At 41.8% G+C, this 21,228-nt stretch overlaps 1 long non-coding RNA gene across 1 annotated transcript; it reads left to right on the top strand.

Annotated features, from left to right (window-relative positions):
• The first annotated feature begins 14,342 nt into the window (after positions 1 to 14,342).
• On the top strand, positions 14,343 to 16,125 carry LOC132448587 (uncharacterized). Its single transcript, XR_009523392.1, has 3 exons — positions 14,343 to 14,683; positions 14,894 to 15,662; positions 15,772 to 16,125. It is a non-coding gene; the product is annotated as an uncharacterized LOC132448587 (long non-coding RNA).
• The last annotated feature ends 5,103 nt before the right edge of the window (positions 16,126 to 21,228 follow it).

Genomic DNA, 21,228 nt, shown 5'->3' on the forward strand with positions numbered 1-21,228 from the left:
GTAAGGACACCATTGTCAGCCTCTTTCCACACATTTGGTTGTAAAGGCGCCTGTTCAGTCACTGAGTCAGCTCGGCTGGGAGAGGCTTCAAGGGTCAATGCTTTTATATGTTATGGAACTGTTACTGTAATTAAAGGTGAAATAAGGCATGTTAGTCACGTCAGTAGTCTAAATGCCCAGCAAGTCACACACCTAGTAAGTACGATCTTAGTAAAGGCTTACTATCAATACAGATCGATATAATAGCATTCATAGCCAAGTAACCTGAAAACCCATGCCAACTCACCACTACGTTGCTATACTTAGCAAAAATTAATATATGGGTATTTTGGTACAGAGGAAGCATGCTTATGTGCCATTACATCCCTAGTCTTGTAAGTTACTTATTTTACTAATTTTAGCCTCACATAAAGTGGGTTATTATTCCAGTCATATTTCCCTCAATAAGGTAGATCCATCTGATCTCTTGGCTCAGTCCGATTTCATTGCTCATAGGAAAATCTCAGTCCTATCCCTCGCTGTTCACGCGCCGTCGAGCCATGTCCGAAACCCACTTAAAGGTAGAGTAAGGGGTAAGGGGGAGGGCTAACACCCCCTCAAAATTGAGATTTTCGATGGGCACACTCAAAGAAACTGAGAACGCTCCAGTTGTGACTTGCTTCCACAATACCTTGCGAGAAAATGGAAAATTAAGAAAAATCCTAGGCAAGATGGCAGACGAAAAGATGCGACGGGATTGAACACCACAAATGTAAGTGTTTTCTATGTTAATAATCACGCCGGGGACTCAGCCCGGCCCAGTCGGGGAGCTGCCGGGCTCATGAGTCATGTCGTATGATATCCATATGTTCCATGTTCTAGGGACTCCAGGTTGAAGATGAGCTTTAATCCCCTTCCTAGTAATGCAATTATTTGTTTTAAAAAGGCTTATTAGCCTGGAGAATGGTGGATCAATGTGATTTTGTTTCTTTTTATAAATCAGTGTACTTTTTCATTTATTTTGGTAGAAATATCTATCTATCTATCAGTTATTATATATGTACATAACATGTGGCCATATAACCCAGTTCTACCATATAATTCCTTCTTATGTTTTCTTTCAGGAGATCATTGAGGCCGCTGCCATCACAGAGCCCATCCCTCCACCACCTCAAGCACCTCTTCTGCATTGGTAGCCCTAAAACCCCCAGGAGATAGAAAGATTAACAATTCACTGATTGTTTAAAACCGACCAAGTTGTTGATAAAATGTGATGGTTGATGCCTTTTTCTAATGTGCAATGTTAGTTCCATTATATCACTTCTTGTTTGTATGATATTTATTAAGAGTGTGCATCTCTCCTTTATAGGACGATCCGATACGTATCTAGATACATGTGCTACGATACGATTCAGGGACGATACATTTTAATATGGAACGATTCGATGCGATTCGATTCAATGTTGTGACGGTCCGGTGAGATTTGATGAGATACGAATCAATCTGATAGATACAGTTAATACTCATTTAACGTTAACACATACATTTTCTATTGATTAAAATAAACCTTCTATAAAAGAGACATTGCCTACTTTCAAATATATACATGGTATAGGGATCATGGAATCTTAGGTTTTTATATTTATTTATTTATGTAAATTAAGTGTTTCTTCTTTAAAGTGTTCTTGTTCTTAACCGATTCTTATCTAATACCACCTTTAACATGTAGCTAAGTGACATTCAAAATAAATGGTATATTACAAGGCACATATTGTAGTATTAAAAAAGTCCTTTATTTAAACATGCCAATTACAAAATACAAAAAATAAATACCATTTCAGGTTAAACATCTTTACAATGGGGCTTGCTCGTTGCCCGAGACAATGGCAGCCAGTCTGTACCTTGTAGCATTACCAGGTGTCTGGCTATCTGCTAGGGCAGGCATCTCCAAACAGCGGACCGCGGTCCGGGTCCGGACCACGGTCCGGGTCCGGACCAAGTGACGTTCCTATCCGGACCCATGACCAATTAAAAATAATAATAAAAAAGAAATTGCGAGAATTTTATTAAATTTTTTTCATGATTTCACTATACAAAGCATGATAATGTTAGTAAAATCATTTCTGAAATACAAATTGAAAGGCAGAATAGTCTGTTGTACAGCATAAAAACAGCAAAAAGCAATGATCTTCACAGAGCGAAGATCATGCACTCACCGAACTCCCCCCCTCCCTCCGTCTGTCACGGCATGTGCGTTATAGCGTCACTCAAATAATAGCCAATCAAATTTTTTGTTTACCGGAAGAGCGATTTGGAATGAAAAAATGGCTTGCTCGAAAATAAGGAAATTTGACCCCGAAAACAGCCATTTTAAAGATGAATGGACTCACCAATACATGTTCATTCTCCCGCAAGGCAGTACAAAACCTTTGTTGGGTCTTTTATGTGTTGAAACCGTGGCGCTGATAAAAAGCGGGAATATTAAGCGGCATTACGATTCCAAACACAGATCCTTCGAGGAAAAGTATCCCCAGAAGTAAGAGCGTGGAAAATATCCGAGCTGAGAGCTCAGTATGAGAGGTCTACGCGTGTCTTCACACACTCATTTACAGGCCAGCAACGTGCAAATGAATGCTTTCATTTGCACTTTCAGTGACACGACTGTTGTGGTGGAGTGCTTGAACGCCGCTGCCGAGACGTTACTTGAAGGTCAACAAAGGGATGAATTGTGTGAAAAAATCCAGAAAATCCGAAATGTTATCAGATGACGCACTGTCACAGCTTCATGCGGCTGTTCAGAGTGCCCCATCCTTAGCCATTGATGAGTCTTCAGATGTAACGGATAATGCCCAGCTTTTGGTTTACGTGCGATTGTTTCATCAAGACAAGAAAGAGATCTGTGAGGACCTGTTGGGTCTAACACCACTTGAGACACTGTTTTGCTTACTTGAAATGAAGGCCTAATGCTCTTTTTTTGTGTTTATTTGAAATGTAGGCCTGGTGTACCTGTTTTGCTTACTTGAAATGTAGGCCGAATGCACTTTGTGTTTATTTGAAGTGTAGGCTTAGTGTTCCTGTTCTGCTTACTTCACATGTAGGCCTTATGCACTTTTTTATGTTTACTTGAATTGCAGGCCTAATGTACCTGTTTTGTTTACTTGAAATGTTAATATGCATTACTTTGTCTTACTAGTTTTTCATGGTTAAAAGTAAGCTGTTTGGAAATTGAAAATAAATACACCTGAAATTATAAGGTAATATGCCGTGTTGATTGTATTTGACAAAAGAAGGCTATTATGACGTGGTAGGTTCAGACCTTTCTTGGAAGGAATTTTTAGTAACTGGACCTTGTTCAATTTTAATTGAATACCCCTTGCTAGGGGGTCACGGGGAGGTTGGGGATCAAGCATTTCGAGTTGACTGATGATGACGTCAGAGGGTATGGACTAGGGATGACGTCAAAGGGTAGGGTTGTCCCATTTGGTAGGGGAAGAAGGGTAGGGGAATAGGGGGTCGTCTTAAAAGTTAGGATTAGGGTTAGGGGTAGGGTTGAGCAATGAGGGGTAGGGTTGAGCAATGAGCAATGAATTCATATTCAGCCTTAGTCTTCACATGGCAAAGCTGGAATTTCTTTGTTTGTGTTGTACTCGACTTAATCTAGAGTTGTGTCATGAAACATACAAGTTAAACGTGGTATGCCGCAGTACCCTGGTAGAACCAGGCTGCTGGGTTCAGCACAGTGCCCACTATGAGCGCCCTCCCCCATAATCAAATAATATTCTAATTCCAATGATTACTTTTCCTCACACAATGCCACCATTACACCTGCTTAGGGGTAACTAAAACTAAAACTAGTTTGTGTTTTGGACCCGTTTTGATTTAGCAAACCCCACCCTAGCTAACAATGAGCTGGTGCCACCGCCCCTGGGCCTGCCGACGGAGGGACCAATCAGAGGACTCTGTTGTTCTAGGCGACGGGTTACATTTGATAAAGCAAGGTGCCTTGCACTCTCTGCTCATTACGATTTTTCATATAATTGCCTGATGAGTTTTAATTAATATATTTAATTAACAATTAATATAACATAACATATGAAACTTAACATTAGGCTACAAATGTTTAAACTTGACTGGTGAACCATCATCAAGAATAGTGCGAATTTATATTTTTCTCTTGAATGCTCTTGAATAGCTCTAGTGCCAGGGTCAGTCTCATTTGCACCACTATCACACTCACACCTGGTGGACGGTGGTGAAGTAGCGCCCTTTAATAGGAACTCAAGTACAACTCTGCTATCACTTCCAGCACTGCTTAAATGACAATAACACTAACATTTATTCTTCCGGGGTCTGTATCCTTCGGTGACGACTCGTCAGGGCTCGGCCCCACCAACACCGTTGTCTCCTTTCTGACACTGCGTGGCCATGCTCCGCCTCCTCTCTAGTAGGTGCTTTTGGGAGTTTACCACTTTGTCGATGGAAGTCCTCAAAACAAGAGCCATTCAGAATGAATGGCTCTGGTCCGCTACATTTTTCAATTTTAAAAGGCAAGACGTTTAATGATCAGATTGTATATTTTCAGCAGATCTGAATCAAATGAACATGTACATTAAAGCATGTGCGTTTCTTATCCCCATTAATGAGTAGATTTGGGGAACGTTAACAGGAAACAGATTAGGCTAACGTGAGAATACTATATCATCTTTGTAAGCAACACGTTAACCATGATCAGCTATTTCTGTAACAGCTATAAATTCCATGAAATTAGTATTCGGCTTTTCACTATTAATAAACTTTACACAATAAGGACAAGGGCTATTTTTATGGTACATCAATATTCATATGGATTTAGACTACAAAACCGTTATATCACTGTATTATAGCCTATAAGGAATCTTTTTATTGTGTATTAGTATCCTACAGCAGTGGATGCTGAGTAGTGGAGCGGTGCTGAGTGGCCCATGGAGAGATAAAAACATAATGTATGTTTAGAATAAGCCATTTGTATTATAAAACATGATCTTGGCTGGGTGCTGCAGGTAGGCGTGTGGAGGAGCAGTTATATTGCCTGGGTGCTGGTGTGTGGAAGAGCAGTGATGTTGCCTGGGTGCTGGTGTGTGGAGGAGCAGTTATATTGCCTGGGTGCTGGTGTGTGGACGAGCAGTTATATTGCCTGGGTGCTGGTGTGTGGAGGAGCAGTGATGTTGGCTGAGTGCTGGTGTGTGGAGGAGCAGTGATGTTGCCTGGGTGCTGGGAGTTGGTGGAGCAGTGATGTTGCCAGTGGCGTCACTAGGCTGTTTTATTCGGGGCTAAAGCCCCGGATCTAATTTGATTAGCCCCGAATCTTTGCTAGGAATTTCTGTTCTACTGCTCAAGATTTTAAGACATGAATTGATGAACTTGCATTGAAGAAAATATGTCAGTTTTCTATGGGCTGTAAATTGGCCAATCTATGAGGGTAAATAGCATGCCAATATTGATGACTGATTGTGTCAAGTGTCTAAGGATGAATTCTAACATGTTTTGTTTCCAACTTTTGCCTTAAGTTACAATTTAGCTAACTAGCTAGCTGCCCACCCTTTTCAATTCCAATGGTGGCTGTCATTTCATTACCAATGTTTAGTGTCATAACTAGTTAACACTGGTGCTGAGTCATGATTCCTAAAAAATAAATACCCAAAACATGTGATATGTTTTCAATTTGCAGAAAGTTTTGAAAAATCCAAGATGCCTGAGCGCCTTACTGCATTATATTCCATAATAGTTGTTTCTTTAGGAACCTGAATGCTGACTTTTCCTCACAGAAAAAATAATATTTCCACTATAAAATGATGCAGGAAAGGCACAGATAGATGAATAAAAATCCACGAGAATGCAGGAAATTAAGTTTTTGACGCTCCAAATTTTCTGGGGGAGCATCCCCATACCAAAACCTAGCCTATATGACCCTGTACGCAGGTTGTATACAATATAATCATAGATATGTTGTTTTTACTTTTTGGATTAAAAAGAAGGCATGTCAGTAAACTCCATGTTGGCCCTTGTGATTATCATTTCATCATGGTGGCCCTTTGTGAAAATGAGTTTGACACCACTGATATAGGTAATGTAAGGTCTGTCTCACTTGTATTCATTTTACTCTGAAAAAACTTGAATGGAACTTTAGATGTCTGGAGATAAGCAGCAGTCAGGTAGCTATTCAAAGCTATAATTACCTGCCTATTTTGTTTATTTAGGTAAAGCATTATGAAGACAAATGTGCATGCGCAATACAGTACAACCAAATTTGCCGTCTGCCACTGTCCTATTCCCCCTTGGGCTAAGCCCCGGATGTTTCAGAAGCCTAGAAACGCCCCTGGATGTTGCCTGCGGCTGGGAGGTGGTGGAGCAGTGATGTTGGCTGGGTGCTGCGTAGCAGCAATGGTTAGTCCAAAGCACTTGCTGGATGTTGAAGCTTGGCTACTGATGTTCATTTTCATATTCTTGGATTGGCTCTTGCTTCCAAGATGCCAATCTCTGAAGTGCTGTTTTGTCTTCCATTTCATATTTGTTTTGCCTAATTTCTCAACCTCAGCCGTATTAATCTTTGAGTATCAAGCCAGATTTTTTCTTGGACTCCACAGCATGATAGAAGCCTGCTGGAGAGGGACTGAGCTTCTCTCGCAGGACACCCACTGCATTGGGGAGCTCTATGAGGGAGGAACTACTTTTGGTCCAAAATAGTTCCTCAATTTGGTTAATAAATCCCTAGGCTTCGTGGGATAGATGATAAAGAGCATCAGCCTTGAACTATTTTAAGTTCACTAATACATTTCTGAAGCAGGACTTTGTGCTCTGTTGGAATTTAATTGTTGAGACATGATTTTTGTATTTTCTACACACAAATCAGTTTTGTCTATCTTTTTTCAAGCATTTCCCTGTTCTTTTTAATAAATCAAATATCAAACTTCGCAAAGGTGTGGTCTTTCTTTGTGAAAAAATGCAATTGCATATTTTGAATTTGATTACCCAACAATTATTTTGGTCGTTGTAATCTTTGATTCGTTTGCTTGCTTCTGCCGATTTCAGCGATGCATTTGTTTCACCTCCCAGGGGAAAAAATACTATCGTTTACTACAGCATTTACTACAGTATACTATATATTACTATAGTATACTATAATATACTACAATATAGTGTGGGATTTACTATAGTAATTTTCCAGACATTGTAGTGTACTATGGTAAATACTATAGTAAGTTACTACACAGTGTAGTATACTATAGATTACTATACTATACTACAATATAGTGTGGGATTTACTATAGTAATTTTCCAGACATTGTAGTGTACTATGGTAAATACTATAGTAAGTTACTACACAGTGTAGTATACTATAGATTACTATACTATACTACAATATAGCGTGGGATTTACTATAGTAATTGTCCAGACATTGTAGTGTACTATGGTAAATACTATAGTAAATTACTACAAAGTGTAGTATACTATAGATTACTATACTATACTACAATATAGTGTGGGATTTGCTGTAGTAATTTTCCAGACATTGTAGTGTACTATGGTAAATAAAATACTATAGAAAGTCACTACAAAGTGTAGTACAGTATAGATTACTATAGTTAACTATAATATACTTTTTTTAATATATATTTTCATTATTCTGTAATTTGTCCTAAAATGAATATGTGAAACATAAGCCAAATATTTGTATTATGTGGTGATTTTATTGTAGAAACATAAACCACACATAAATATAAAACATAATGCACAACATAGGCTACAACAGCCAGAATATAATAACAATGAAAGAGAGTACAATTGAAGCCTTACTAACTTTAAACATTTTCTAATACAGGCATCTTGATAAGAATAATTGACTCATCGTGTACGTAGCAAAATCATTTGCACAAAATATCATTAGGTTTGGAAAGAAGTATTTCATTGGTCTTTCTGAACTTCACAATTTGCTTAGCAGTATTCACCTTAGCAAAATCATCATAGATTCTTAATTGTCTGGAATCCTTTTTGAATCTAAAAATTTGTAGGTACACCTCTTCACACACTGATAAGCAACCACAATTGAGCTTACAAAGTAGTATGGATTTAATGCTACCATGCTCTCCGTTTTTTAGAGCCACACAAGAATTATTGCGTTTAAAATTTGCTGCATACATTTCAGTGGTGTATAAAGTGTGGTGGATGAAACATCTCTTGAATTCTTTGACACTGGCCCCTATATAATTTCCAAAGAGAATGGACTCCCCCACTGTAATTACTCTTGTTGTGTAATTCCCAGACAACCCGAGCACCACTACCTACTTTGTGTGATTTTAACACTGTATTGTCTTTGTTAACAAGTTTGTTGAAAAGATCACAGACATCATCACTGGCATTGTTGAATAATTCAGTGTGGTGCATTAGTAAAAATTTGTTCAGGGACTGCCTGTGTACCATTGAACATTTCAAGTAGAGTGCCAATTGTGTCTTCATAAACAAATGAAGAGTTGGCCCACAGCGGACCCCACATGTCAAATGCGTAGCTAAGATGGGTTAAGCAGTGAACATTATAAGATACATAACATTTTCCATAAAGCTCTTGTACCTCGACAACAAAACGCGTAAGACAAGAAGAAGCATGCAAAAGATCAGCTTTTTGGATATTATCCTGGAGGAGTGTGTAGATGGAGAAGACAAGTAATAGCCAGTGATTATAATAAACCGGGGGTAAAACTGTTTTCAAAAGAATGGGGGAATAAAATAAAAGAAATGCCCTACATTCAGACGCCTTCCAATAGTGTCTCTCAGACAATGACCTTGGACATCTTTTGACTTCCAACTGTCAATCTGTTGGATTATTTTCGGTTGTAAATAGAATGGCAAAGCAGAGTTTTTTGAATCACACCAAATACTGACAAATTGTTTTGTTACAACAAGGCAAACACTATGCATATATTCTGGGACAAAATGTTTGATAATGTCGAAATTAGGAAGTAGCAACAGTTGACTAGGTCCCTTAACCCCATTAACATCTGTGTCTGATTGTATTGCAGCAGATGCCTGATGGGTAGTCTGATCATGTGTTCTTAGTTGAGGATACTCAGTAGAGTGAGGATATACACGTGTAAACCCTTTTCCCTTTGGTTCTATTTCTCCCATATGCAGACAAAACCCACACCCATATCTGCCGTTAAATTGTTTCATGTCCTGTACCATGGAACGGGCTGGCGCATCACATATGCAGTCACCTGGGGCAACTTTTGTGGTGTGTTTATGACCCGTGTTGTCATGCCAAGAAAACCCTTCTGTGAATAGCTCTTGTAATTCCTTGACAAATGGCCTTAACAGTGTTGGCATTTCGGGTTTAGAACTAAACCAAAGGGAATGTAGAAGAGCATACTTTCCACGGATAGTTGATGGAAGTTCATTGACTGTGCAGATAATTGGCCAAATTGAGTAATTGGATGATTTAAAAACTGAAGCCCCATCAATATTAAATGAAAGTGAAATGTTGTCAAGGGTATCAACAAAAGTTTTGAGGTGTACATACTGTAAATGTCCCCCATGCCCATATTTGTTTTCTTGTCGTTTAAGAACTTGTAGAAAGTAGTGTTTTGGAAGAGCTCCTTCAGTTGTTGCCGTAAGGGCATTACGAGAAAATAATACCCTTCATTTTTGTTTACTCTTTCATCAACATTTCTGTCACTGCAGCAAGGGGTAAACAACTAACCTATATATTGCGAGCAAATTTTACAGTAATGGTGAATTTCGAATTGTTTTGCCAAATTAAAGAAAGATTTGTCAAAGTAGTATTTACTTGTGGGGGCACATCCAGGTGCTACAATATTTAAAAGATCCAACAAATCTTTTAATCCACTGCCACTAATGCTGTGCTTCAAGATGAAGGCCAGAATGTGGCACAGTAGCTGTCCACGGTTAATTAATGCACCAGAGTAGATGGGTTGCTCTTGGATTTCAGGATCGTTGAAGATGCTCTGTGCAAAGAGATGCAGACAGAAACAATACATTGCATTTCGTAACTCATGATTTTATTGTCGTTAATTCATCACACAGAATAACATCTCCAATCACAAAAATACTCACTGTGAAACACTGCTCACCGTCAACCATTTCAGCGGATTCAGTTTCATTTGTTCCATCCTCTGGTGTCAAGTCGGGCTGTGTTAAATTGAAAATGAGCGTCAAAGTTCTGTGCATGTTCAGACCCAGACCACAGTTCTCGAGTTATTAGGATAAGTGGTCGAGTTGTAAAAAAAAGCCAGGGGGGATGGTGGATATTAACTTTTAGGGACAGATCATTTGTGATGATGACAGCATATGGTGGGAGACCAACGGTGTGATAATAATAATAATAATTATTATATTATTATATATTTTTGGGGTTAAAATAAGAGAGATGACTACTGTCATGTCATCGCTCTCATTTTATCCCCAAAAACGCAGCTGATCGGACGCATCACACGATTCGGAGGCATACATCACATTTAAGGATATTAAAAACTGATTCTTATTCTTCAAAAATTCATTCGGCAGAGAAGGGAGACTAGCGTTAAACACGGGTTGGAATGAAAGGGAGAGAAGGGGACAGAGTTGCCTGCGGAAGAGATGTCTGAGATGCAGAGACAGGTTCACGCTATCAGTGTCTGTCTCGTACGGTGTGGAATGAGAACTCGTGAAGGCACTATTGCGCAAGTACGCCTGCGTGCTTGCGCAATAGCATACTGCCCGACAAGGCAGTATCGCTGTCAAATCTGTCCCTGGGAAAAGTGGGGTTGCCGCGGTATACGGTATTACTGATGTTAGCGGTGTTGAGGACACACCGGCAACACAGTTATTTATTTACAGTTTTATTTATTTTTCCAGTAATAAAAAAAAAAATCAGTAGAAATTAATAATATAATTATAATTAAGAAAATAAAAAAATTATAATAATAGATAGATATGAAAATAGATAGGCTACCTAATAAACCGTTGGAACACACAAGACCGGTAATCATAGCAACGCCGGTAAATAAACCCCGCGAAGCCCAATCCCTACGAGAGCTCGCGCGCTGCCAGACGCTGTCACTGATGCCCCATTTCCACTGCAGGGTGCGGAACGGATCGGATCGCAAAGGTGCGGTAGGGAGGGGGCAGTATAGCCCAGCTCAGTTCCGAGGTCGCGTTTCCACTGCCGACAGTACCCTTGGTGGTAGGCCGGATGTCAATCGCCGCGGCAGCTACGTAAACATCGTAAACAACGTCTTCCTCCGCAAGAATGCAGACGAACGTCTCCACCTCCTTGTTCGCCCAAGCAAGCTTTTTACGCGACATGTTAATTGTAAAGAATAATACCTTGAGGCTACTGTTTGTTTGTTTTTATCCCCGCGTCACCCGGAAGTGACGATTCTGTCGACCAATCAACGGAGGGGGGGTGTAGCTAGAATTCCAGGGTACCCTTTCAGGCGTCTGGTCTCGTTTTGGGTACCGCAACGGAGGAGTCCCTAGAATGGGGTCGGAACGGGTACGGCAAAGTCCGGGTCACGCCCACTTTTGGCGGTGGAAACGCGATCCGACCCGCACCTTTGCGATCCGATCCGTTCCGCACCCTGCAGTGGAAATGCGCCATGAGTGTGAGAGGAGAGTTGACGGAGAAGATGGCGGTTGACCTATAGTTTCAAAGTTTATACCGTTTATACTCGGTAATACCGGTGTTAACACAAGTGTATTACTCGGTGTGAAATGTCCACACCGCGGCAACCCTACGTTGCGCCGAATTGAAAAAGGAAACCGCTATAATGAAATAGCGGTAATATTTCCACATTAATTGATAAAATAACAGATTGATGATTTTGATCATTTTAATTCCAAAGGGGGATGCCATCCCCCCTCAACTCGAGTGCTGATTACGATAGGCCTATATTGTATTACACACAAATATGTGATATTTCTAATTTTAGTAAAAGGTTGGACACACAATTAACATTACTTATAAAGTAGGCTACTCAATCATCAATGCAGAATTCTGTCATGAAGTCTTATATGCCACTCCGTTCTCCCTATTTCAACTAGGTGTGTTTGCGTTTTGTGTGTGTACACACTTGCTCAACATGGTCTGGTGGATCATCACAGGGGAATTCAGCTTCATCTGAAGAGTCAATCTGGAAAAGGCAAATTTACCAATGAGATTAGGATAGCCACAGCAAATAGAAAGTAGCTGTTTGTGGCAGCTTAAACTTAAATTAAAATTGTACAGTTATAATTTCTTAACATCCATTCTCTTAATTAACTTTGTGTTTAGTGTGTACACACCATAGACTGTGTATTAATTTGATCGTCAAGGTCTTCGTCATCAGAGAATTCAGCTTCAAATGAAGGCCTTGAATCAATCTGGAAGCCAGTGGACAAATAGAGGTTAGCCTAGCTGTAGGGAATTACTTCGACAAAGTGTCGCAAGGAGGCGCTCTTATTCCAGTTACTCCTCGGTCGAACTTGCTGGCCGTTCCTCTGTTCTCAATTGACTTCTATACCATCTTGTAGTTTTTGGCACAGGTATAGAAAAATCGGACAAATATCGTTTATAATTTCGTGACATTTTGTAAACTGAAAACAACAACTGAACAAATGAAAAAGACAACTGTAAACCCGCGAGCGTCTCACGCGCTGCGAATGCGGTTGTAATATGCTACGCATTCGCAGCGCGTGAGACGTCCGTTGAATATTTGACAGTCGAGTCGTGAGTTTTAGTCGTGAGTTTGCTACGGAAAAATAAAGAAAATGGCAAAATATGCACTATTTGACTTTCCGGATGAAGGGGCTGTGGACATAGGCGAAATATCATGGGTGGTAGGGGAAGTAAATTTAAAAGATCCTTTTGTAACGTATAAAGTTAATTGGCCAAACAAGGGAAGGATTGTGTTATGTCCAGGACGGATTATATCAGTCAGTGGTAAATTACACAAGTTTTTTTCTCCTTTGACTATGTTTACATAAAATATGTGCATAACTACATACATATGGTAATATTTCAAATATCACGGTAAACGTTTTCGTTTCAAAAACGTTGTTAATTGTTAAGCTCGCAACGGTAAGGCACGGTAAGGCCCCCTAGCTCGAGGCCTATAATGTGAGGCGCGGGAAGTGTGGGGGTGGTGTGGGGTGCGCAGGCTGGATTTATAGAGAGAAACTTTATTTTGCCCAAAATAATACTAGCATTTTAAACACACATTATGAAAACGTCATAATTTTGACGTTTTCAGACAACAGAGAGGAGGTGGTTTGCAAGAGGAGGCATTATCTTGATGGAAGGGGAAAAGGAAGAAACTGAAGAATGGTCGATATTCTGACGACGACGACGACGACGACGACGACGACGACGACGACGACGACGACGACGACGACGACGACGACGACAACGACGACGTAGTCTCGCTGGTAGGTAGGGATGGGAATCGAGAACCGGTTCTTGTTCAGAACCGGTGCCGAGTCAACCGATTCCTTGGCATCATTAGCAAGCCTGCTTAACGATTCCGCTTATCGGTTCCGGTCGCGGCAAATGCGTCATGACGTCACACACACGCTGCTTTGTTTTGGTTCAGAACGCAGTAAACATGGTGCCGCAGAGGAAGAAGCGCATTGTGCGTTCACACCAAACACGATGGGGCGACAAGATCCCATACAAAGTGAACGTAGAGACGCGTATCGGGCGAATTTTTCGCGAGAGAAAACCGGCAATGGTTTATTAGGAAGGCCAATCTAATAAATCTCTGTCTAATCAATACTTCATTTTGTTTATGTTAGTTTAATTTTGTTACAAGTTGAATGCAAATGAGCACTGTTCGCATTCCAAAAGGCACAAGGTCTTACTTGACTGTTTTCAGTCTGTGATTTTAGTTATATGGCACATAATGATGGCATTTGGGCTTAAAAAGCCAAACATATATTTTTTTGTCTAGACCAATTGATTTGAAAATGTAAAATTTCCTAATTCTAGACGCACTTCTGATCAGATATTAAAGAGATTTAATACAAACAAACACATTTGTACTTATTTTCTCACCCAATGAGAATCGATAAGAGAATCGATAAGGAATCGGATCGATAAGCAGAATCGGAATCGGAATCGGAATCGTGAAATTCTTATCAATTCTCATCCCTACTGGTAGGTAACTAAAGTTTTATTACAGAAATGTCATCTATAGGCCTTGTGGATAAGTTAAATTAAAATCGTTGAAAAACTAAACTTCATTATGATTTAAAGGATCCTCAGTTAAGTCAATGTAAGAAGAAGAAGAGAAAAAACACAGGTCTTAACGTCTTAATGGAACTGGAAAAGCAAGGTTTATGTCAGTGATGTACAAATATTCACCGTATGGAAGTGCTTCTTAACATCAGTGAATTATTGTAATGTGATGTAGCCTAATGTTGTCTGTCATATTGTACACCACGGGGTCGCCAACTGGCCTGCTTTGCCTGGCCTGTCAGATCATTTTGACTTTTTGCTTTCTGTCAACTTATTCAGCATATTAACAAGATTAGATTTGAGTATTCATCTCCTGTTCCGCCTGCATTGTCTACTCGCTCAGGCTCATCCCCCCTGCTGACCTCTGTTGTACAGTCTTGATGTAACCCTTAACTCTATGTACATCTTCTGTTTGTCATAGGATCATGTCAGCTGAACTCAATTAATGAAACCAGGAATGAAGTAAGATCCACTAATGCAATAAACTGTCTACACTTAATGTTCTACCTACAATTAAAGTTTTTATTTCTTAACTCTATAGTATAGGGATAGATACAGCAATATATTCCCGTAATCTATCAGCTGTAAGCTTTGTACCCTCTAACTGGCTTCTGTATTTGCCCAGGTGTATGTGAGTCAGTTTTGTTTTTTTAATGGAATTTTTATTTTCAGTGCCATCACCCATCTTGTGAGCTGTTGAGGGAGAACAACGACAGGCTGCAGAGGGAAGATGATTCTCTCAAGGCAAAAATAGCAACATTGAAATGTAATGTTATTGTTGAAAACTTTGTTTTTTTTTTACACAAGGGTTTTTCTGTTTTACATGTTAGCTAAAAGGCTATTATGAATCCTTTGCTCAGTGCTGCCAGACGTTTTGCAGAAGATGAAGGAGTTTCTTCGCTCAGCACCAAGACCAACGACAACACCAATACCAATACCAACACCAACACCAAGACCAAGACCAGAACCAACACTATCACCAGCACCAACAGCAGTTCCACCACCAGCAACAGAAGACCCATCACCAGCACCAGGTCCATCATCAGCATCAGCAACAGAGGCCCTGGGCCACTCTGTAAGAATCTGTTTGACTTTATTTGTATAGGTTAAGTTACTTAGTTTCAGTTGCACTGTTTTTCTAAATGCATCAGCCGTACACTCGGTTAATCTAAATGCATATATATATCATTGAGGTAAGACGCTAGTCTGCTGTATGTTGAAGTAGATTTGTGGTAATGTTATCTACTTGCATTAAAGGTCATTCCAAAAGGATTTGTGGAGCGCTGCTCCTTCCAAAGCCCCCAGAAGTTCATAAATGATCTCCTACATGGGATGTATACCAGGGAATATATGGCAGGCCATTCAGTGACTGGCCAGTCATCCAGCAGCTGCACAGAAGGAAAACCTGGCCTAGCCAAACAGGACCTTGTTGAAATAACAAGTAGGTATATAGAAATTAGAAAAGATGTTGGTTGAGTGATACCCTCATTCTCATGCTCATCTTTCGTGTATGTGTTTGTGTGTGTGTGTGTGTGTGTGTATTCCCACAGATGCTGCAAAGTTGAAGTTCACCTACGTAACTGATACGAACATAAAAGCATTTATACGACAAAAGCTAAACAATGCTGCCAAATTTCAGAAACAATAAATTATCAACTCTTTAAAGAAAGTTAAACTTTTGTTCTATTTTTTTTGTATTTTAGCAGTCTGTAGAAAACACTGTGTTAATGGTGGTTGTAAGCCTAATTTATGTGCAGTGAATTATTGTTACAGCACTATGGTTAAAAATGGCAACAACAAAAAGTGATACAGTTGAAAATATCCATTAGGTAAAGTACAATGACATAGTTAAAGGAACAACAAAATACTGCATAATGCAGTTATTGTAATGCAGTATATATAGTACTATGGTATCGTAATTGTAGTATTCTATAGCAAAATAAAAGTATAATAAAAGTTCTGTAATTTACTTCAGTAGATTGTAGTTTATGAAGTAAACTGTAGTAGTATATAATGTAGCATACTGTAGTAATAAAACTGCAGTTTTCTGTAGTATACTATAGTTTACTGTAGTAGTATATATGTGGGATACTGTAGTAATAAAACTGCAGTTTTCTGTAGTATACTATAGTTTACTGTAGTAAAACTACTATAGTAAGGTTCAAAAACACTACAATATTTACTATAGTACATATAGGGTGTACTGTAGTTTATTTACTATAGTAAACTATAGTAAATTTCGCGATTTTCTTTTTCTTTTACTTGCTAGTCTTTTAAATTTTTATCAGTTTCAACACCTTCTGTCTGAAACCCTTCTGGACCTCGGATCGGACTACAAAGTTAAGTTAAGTAACTGCGTCAGTTTTCTTGATTTATTTATTTATTTCTGAACGTTAAACGTCTGCGTGTTTTGTTTTGTGTTTTGTGTGTGGAGTCGTGCAGCTGTTGATGGATGACACCTGCTGGCCGGCAAGACTGCTGCTAACCCCCGGCGCCGTCCAACTGGCTTCCCCGTCTCCAGCGTAGCTACAACCGGCTTGCTCCACTCCTCTGCCTCCGCTGTGCTGGCTCTGTCTTCACCATAATCGCCTGGATCTACCGCTGGCTTCTTCCGACTTCACAACCTGTGGATTTTTAACCTGTTCCTCTGGATTGCGCTATGTTTGACTCTCACATAACGAGCGCATCTCTGCCGCTCCGTTACTCGGTAACGGAGATGTTACGTCTACGGATCTTCTCAAGGACCCCCCCACCTCAGCTTGCATCCCACCACGACATTCTCAAACGACCAAAATACATCCACCGAGGCTCTGGGCCCCGTTTCCCGATAACGATGGATCTTCGCTCGTACGATCATTCTCCCGATGGATCTTGCGATCCATCGATAATTTCTTTGTCGCGTTTCCCGAAACTCCTCTTAACGTGAACGCGCATTCGCTGCACTCACGACGTCGTAGGATTGTAACTGTCTACTGACACGGTGCTGAAATGGGCTCCGTAGGAGGGGGAGACGCAGGAATGTCGCAGGAAAATTGTGTTAAAAAGGGTTAAAATATATCCCCATCAAGGACAACAGCAGAGTAGCCTACGAAAAAAATAGACTGCAATTATATGAATGCTAAAGACATTAAAACACAATTGATTAGGCTTAAACCGACATATATCAGTCCTAATCCTGAGCGCACGATCGGGAGGTGGAAGTTGCGCTTTAGATGCCTTCACAAGTCCAGCGGAGGGCTCCAGTTTTCGCCGGCCAAGTCATGCGCCGTGATATGTGTGACGGCTATGTTGCACAACATTGCAGCTAAGGCTGGGGTGGCTTTGCTTGAACCGGAGGACGTTGAGGACGATGACGACGAGGAAGATCGGTGTGAGGACGGCCTCCCTCATAACTACGCGGCTGGTTTTCATGCGCGTCGAAGAGTGATTGAGACTTTTTTTTAACCCCCTCCACCCTCCCACATGTCACTAAACATTCCCGTCAACGTGACCAATCCCCACCATATCCCAGCCTTTTGCCTGCTCCTTTGCTTGTTTTTTATAAAAAAAAATATTTCTTTATTTTTTTTAATTTCTTTAATTTCTTTATTTTTTATTTATATATTTTTTTTACATTATTTTATGCTACGTTTTATGAGTAGCCTATGTCAGTCTGCACAAATCCCCCCACTTTCCCTCACACATTTTGAGTGCCCTGCCTGCGCAAACATTTTCTGGACTGTCCCGTTTTATTTTGGCCATTTTAACATCTTTATTAATAAATTAATTAATAATCTTTATTAATTACCAAACTAAGAACATAAAGGCGCAATGCGTTTTAATAAAACGCATCCAATACACGGAATGTCCGATGGTGACGCCACTGAGGCTATAGCTGACGATGCACTTAGCGTCCTACGAGTACCTACGAGCACCCCTGGAGTACTCGTTAGCTACGAGCGTTTTCAAGACGTTCGTTCCCAACGATGCTTTCGGGAAACGCAGTGAAAACTCTACGATGCCCTTTCGACGCACTTCACGATCCACTTAGGCTAACGACGCTTTCGGGAAACGGGGCCCTGGACGGAATTTTCAGTACACTCACACCAGCAACAAAAACATCCGCTCCTTCTGGTCCACTGGGCCCCGTCCCCCTCCTCACACAGCCCGTACGGTCAGTCCCGTCAATCACAGTGTACTGTCCCCTCTGCTCAAAGCAACCTGCTACACTCCACTCACCTGTCTGAAACTCTGTCTGCTGAACACCAGATCCCTCAGTAATAAGGCCCTTTTGATAAATGACTTTATTGTTGACCAGAGCCTAGACATTCTCTGCCTCACTGAGACCTGGCAACAACCAAATGACTTCTCCCATCTAAATGAGGCTGTCCCACCAGGTTTTTCTTTTATTAGTAAACCCCGGGTTATTCGGAGGGGGGGTGGCCTCGCTCTCCTCCATCGTGATAACATCAAAGTCACCACTGTCACAGTCCCCCTTCACTCCTCCTTTGAATGTCTAGCTGTAAAACTCTCAGGCCCCAAACCCACTATCATTGTCACCATTTACAGACCACCAAAACCCTCCGCCGTTTTCCTCAATGAATTCTCATCACTACTTACATCTGTATGTGCAATGTCCCCCACTGTTATCCTCCTTGGTGATTTCAACATCCACATTGACAACCCATCCTGTACTTTTGCTAACGACTTCACATCACTTCTGGACTGTCTTGGCATCACACAACATGTCAACCTCCCAACCCATAACAAAGGTCACATTCTGGATTTAATCTGCTGCACTGACATCACTCCCACTAACCTTGATGTCATTGATTTCCCCATCTCCGACCACAAAGCTGTACTTTTTGACATTCATACCCAACTACACAAAACCAAGGAACAACGGACCATCTCCTTCAGAAACATCAAACTTATCAACACCACAGACCTCTCCACCATGATCAGCTCCTATCCCAACCCTCCCCCAGCTTCCTCCCTGACTGACCTGGTGACTCACTACAATAACTCCCTCTCCTCCTCCCTCACCACTCTGGCCCCCCTGAAAACCCGCTCAGTCTCATTCACCCACACTGCTCCCTGGTTCACTCCTCATCTGCGCCAGCTCAAAGCCACTGGTCGTCAACTGGAGCGACTCTACAATAAGACTCAACTCACTGTACACCGGCAAATGTATTCGGACCACCTCCATCACTACAAGAATGCCCTCACCACTGCCAAAACCTCATACTACTCCAACCTCATCAACACTGGTACAGGCAACAGCAGAGTCCTCTTCTCAACAGTCTGCCACTTACTTCAGCCTCCTAAATCCCTCCCTCCAGACATTTCCACCACCCAATGCACTGCGTTCCTGGACTTCTTCAGCTCTAAAATCAACACCATTCACCAACAACTGGCCTCATCTCGCACTCCCTCTGATGACCCACCCTGGATGATCACCTCTGGCCAACCTCTCATCAGCTCCCTCTCTGACTTCACCCCAGTAACAGAACAGACCGTTTCAGAACTCATCCGCAAAGCCAAAACCACCACCTGTCAGCTCGATCCTCTTCCCACCTCCCTTGTCAAAGCATGTCTTCCGTCCATCTCCCCCATGATCACCAACATAATTAACTCCTCCCTCACTACTGGTACTGTACCCCCCACTCTCAAGCTGGCTGCCATCACTCCCATCCTGAAAAAACCTGGTGCTGACCCAACTGACCTTAACCATTACCGGCCCATCTCCAATCTCCCTTTCATCTCCAAAACACTTGAAAGGATGGTTGCCGCACAACTACAGTCCCACCTCGACACTAACAATCTCCACGAACCGTTCCAATCTGGCTTCCGTCCAAAACACAGCACTGAAACAGCCCTAGTCAAAATCACCAACGACCTCCTCCTTGCAGCCGACTCTGGATTACTCACCATTCTCATCCTCCTCGATCTCAGCGCAGCATTCAACACCATCTCCCACCCTCTGCTCCTGGACCGCCTGGCTGGCATTGGGATCACTGGTGCTGCACTCTCCTGGTTTACATCCTACCTCACCGGCCGTCAACAATTTGTTCAACTAAGCAACCACAAGTCTAGGTGTTCAGGTGTCTCACTGGGTGTCCCCCAGGGGTCAGTCTTGGGTCCACTCCTGTTCACCACTTACCTCCTCCCGCTGGGCACACTCCTCCGTCACCATGGGGTCCATTTTCACTGCTACGCTGACGACACACAGGTCTACATCTCCACCAAACCCACCTCTGCCATCCCCCCCACCTCCCTCATCACGTGCCTGGAAGAGATCCGGAGCTGGTTGAGCAGGAACTTCCTGAAACTCAATGGAAACAAGACCGAGGCCCTACTCATTGGATCCAAATCCACCCTCACTAAATCACAACACACCCCAGCTCCACTCATAATCATCGATGGATTCCCAGTACCCTTCTCCTCCAAAGTCAAGAGCCTCGGCGTCATCCTGGACAACACCCTCTCATTCGCACCCCATATTCACAACATCACCCGGACTGCATTCTTCCACCTCCGCAACATCGCCAGACTCCGCCCATCACTGACCCAATCCAGCACTGAAATCCTAGTTCACTCATTTGTCACATCACGCATAGACTACTGCAACGCCCTCCTCACCGGACTCCCTTTTGGCCCACACCCATCTATTAGGAGCCCACCTAGGCATGGACAAGACCAGGGATCGGATTTTAGACCGGTTCTATTGGCCCGGGGTGAAAAAAGACGTAGTCCAATACTGTCAGGCCTGCCCCGACTGTCAGCGAACGGCCCCGAGACCCTCGGTCCGGAATCCGTTAATCCCCATGCCTATAATCGAGGTACCATTCGACCGGTTAGCCCTAGATATTGTCGGACCTCTCCCAAAGACCAGCCGGGGACATAGGTACATTCTAGTGCTAGTGGACTATGCTACCCGGTATCCGGAGGCCCTACCACTCCGCGCCGCCACTGCCAAGGCGGTCGCTAAGGAGCTGATGCTCCTGTTCAGTCGGGTAGGGATAGCC

This window comes from Gadus macrocephalus, chromosome 20 (genome assembly GCF_031168955.1).
Source record: "Gadus macrocephalus chromosome 20, ASM3116895v1".
In the NCBI taxonomy this organism is placed as follows: domain Eukaryota; kingdom Metazoa; phylum Chordata; class Actinopteri; order Gadiformes; family Gadidae; genus Gadus; species Gadus macrocephalus.